Genomic DNA, 3,279 nt, shown 5'->3' on the forward strand with positions numbered 1-3,279 from the left:
CGGGCCTGGCAGGGCTGGCCTTGTACTGACCGAGGCCTGTTTCTTCATCTGCACAATGGGCCTGCTCCCCCTTTAGGACCTGCGAAGCGGCTCACATACAACGCCAGCCTCACACACACAGCGCTGGCACGCTTGGTGCCTCTCAAAGTGAGACCTGCTTTGGGAGACGAGGGTACCGCTGCACCCGGCACCCCCAAGCCCCCCAGATGGGGCTTGAGGGAGGACTTCATCCCCCACAGGGGCTGTTTAGAAATGGTCTCTCTGCCAAGGACTCAAAGAGCCCTGCTGCCCGCTTCTCTCCCTTGGCCCCATCAGGGCCGGGGCTTGCTGAGCCTCTGCCTGCCGAGACCAGCTGAGCAGCGGCCAGCTGTCTGTCCCTGAGTTGCTGCTCAGGGGACATCCAGCTTGGGACCTGGGCAGGCTCCGGCAAAGGTCCAGGAGAACAGGGTGGTTATGCCTGGGCAGCCCCGCTCTCGCCCTGCCTACTCTCAGGCTCTGGGTGAGGCAGCTGCAGGGAAGGAGGCAGAGAGGGCGGGGGCAGAGGGAGAAGCCTGAGCCAGGGGAGATGGCAGAGGGGGCGCGGCTGGGGTGAGGGGAACAGCAGAGCTCAGCCCTGTTAGACGCGCCCCAGAACTGGGGCAGAAGGCAAAGGCTGGCGGCAAGTCCTTTTAGTACCACAGTGACAGCGAGCGCTTCCTCCAGGCCGCCCAGGAGGCTTGGCTGTCCCAGAGAGTGGGCCTAGCTGTGACATCACTGTCAGCCACTGGCTAAAGTGGGACTCTGGGTGGACTGGTGGACTTCTGGCCAAGGCTGTGCTCACTGCCTGCGGGACACTGATCTGTCTGTACCTAACCCAGCAGGTTGTTCTGCCCCTCCCATCCCGAACACGGATAAGTGCCCACGTGCTCAAGGGTTCCTCAGGCCGGTCTCACCGCCTCCCGGACCCCTTAGTGAGTCAAATACACCTCTGACTCACGTTCGTTTGCACGAGGCTCACACGTCTCACTTTCTGAAATACATACTGATGCTTGGGCAGTCTAGACTGGCCACACCCCACTGGTCCTCATGTCCTGTTGATGCTTTTCTGCACCCTCTCTTCACTCCGCTGCCTTCCGCCCTGGCCCCCAGCCCATCCTCCCTGGGGCCCTACTCGGTCACTCTGCCCGTGCTAGCAGCGACTATCTACACTCGTCCCCATGCTGCCGCCATCGCAGGTAACACCCTGCCTGTCACAGCCCCGGCCTTGGTGAAATCCACGGAGGCTCAGGGAACAAAGACGTGTGACTAAGCTTGGAGAACAGAGCAGATCTTTCCCCCTGGGCTGGCTTCCTCTGGTTTCTGGGATGCTCCTAACTGATACCTAATGTCTCTCCTGGACCCCCCAAGTGGCCCCCTCCTGGAGTGCACCGTGTGGGCTTCCCCTTTGAAGATTTAGAGATTAGGGGAGGCTTCCACCAGACTTTGGCCCAGGCAGGAAAGCCTAGTCCCACCCTGGCGGAACCAACGTGGACTGAGTCCATGCCAGGTTTGGGGACTGGGAAGGGGCTGGCTGACAGCAGGAGGTGGAGTGTGCGGCAGCGGAGGGGACCCTGCTGAGGCGGACAGTGGGTGTCCACATGACCCCCATCTTGGTGGGGAGCGGAGGGTGGGTGCGATGCTCAGTCTTCTCAGCCCACTGTGAAGTGGGAGTCTAACAGCGTTCTTTTCTTATAGACAAGGAGAAGGTCAGAGGAGGGCAGTGACGTGCCTGAGCTCATGAAAGACAGAGCCGAGGGGCCAGCGGGTGCTGTGGTGGGTAAGGCACTGGATTCCCACATGGCCGACTGCAGTTCCAGTCTCGGACCTGGCAGCTTGTTTTCTCACTTGCCCTCTCTCTTTCTGTCTCTTTCTGGTGAGCATATGTACCCTATGGCAAATTGAAAAATACTAATAATAACAATGATAAATAAAGTTAAATACATAATTCTTAAAAAAAAAAAAAAACGGCAGAGACCTCTGGGTCTCTGAGCCAAATCACTCTGTCACCCAAAGAGAAAGAAGGGCCAGTGAGCCGAGCAGCAGCCTGAGGCACCTACACAGCCGGGAAGAGCCTGGAATGCAGAGGCTTGTCTACCCGCCCTCCCCGGGGGAGCTGTCTGCAGGCCTCACAGTACACATGACTTGGTAAATTACCTGGGGAGGGGAAGGTCTTCCCAAAACTGCCTTTGAAGGAGCAGGGTCTGGGGAGCTGGAGGGATTTCATTCTGCAGAGTGTCGCATGCAAATCTGGGGCCAGATCTGAACTGCCAAACTGCAGGGCTGAGGTCTGCCTCCAGGGCGCGCCTGTCCACCCCTTGCAGTCCAGGGCTCAGCCTCCTCTATAACTGTCTAAGGGTCAGAAGATGCCAATGCATTAGCCTAATTGAGCCTTCATGACTCGGTTTACCCTCTGACCCGATCAAGGTGAAGGCAGGCATTTCCAGCTTTGGTAGGGGTTTGGGTGCCCTGCCAGTCTCTGGATGCAGTATTCAGTCTGCTGAGATACACCCCGCAGCTCTAGCCAATCCCAGCCAAGGGAGAGGGACCCAATGGAGTGGCAGTGCCAAGGGGGTGTCTTTTCCCCACATGCCCCCATCCCTGGCACCCCTGAGCCTGGGCTTAGCTGCAAAGTGTCGTAGGGATTGTGGCATAGGCTGCCCCATCCCTAGGATGTGAGGGCAGTGACAAGGGGGACTGGCGAGGAGGCCTCTTTGTCCAGCTCCAATTTATTTTTTGTCTAAACTGCCCCGGGCTGAGACCCCAAGTGCTGTACACAGTGAACTGTGCGCAACCTTGATGCTTGGCAAAAAGTTGCATTCTCGATGCCAAATGTTGACACACTGAATTCAGTATCGACGAGGGACCTTTTAGAAACATTCAGCATAACATAATAGACTAATTCATTAGCACCCCATGGGTCTGAATGGGGAGAAGCTGAAGCTCAGAAAACATCGCCTTAAGGAATGACAGATGAAAATATCTTTCCCATGATATAACTGTTATTGCCGGGAAGTGGCATTAATTGTGATTGCTTATCTATTAATTTATTATAATTCTTTTTTCACCTCCAGGCTTTTACCTACACATGACATGTACCAGGGGCTCAGCTGGGGCTGATTAACGCGAGGTTATCTGGGAATGGCTCAGAGCTGGCTGGAACAGATAATGGCAGCTGGGGTAATTAAAATGTCTTCTGCGTGGGAGAAGCAAATTTGGAGAAGTTTTTAGAGGCAGCGCTGGTGACGCTGGTGACGTGGGTTT

The 3,279-nt window shown here is 56.3% G+C and overlaps 1 protein-coding gene across 1 annotated transcript in view; it reads right to left on the bottom strand.

Moving 5' to 3' along the window:
• GRIK3 (glutamate ionotropic receptor kainate type subunit 3) overlaps positions 1 to 3,279 on the bottom strand; it is a 251,165-nt gene that overhangs the window by 61,519 nt on the left and 186,367 nt on the right. The gene's annotated exons all lie outside the window — the stretch shown is intronic.

This window comes from Tupaia chinensis, unplaced genomic scaffold (assembly GCF_000334495.1).
Source record: "Tupaia chinensis unplaced genomic scaffold, TupChi_1.0 Scaffold000604_1, whole genome shotgun sequence".
In the NCBI taxonomy this organism is placed as follows: domain Eukaryota; kingdom Metazoa; phylum Chordata; class Mammalia; order Scandentia; family Tupaiidae; genus Tupaia; species Tupaia belangeri.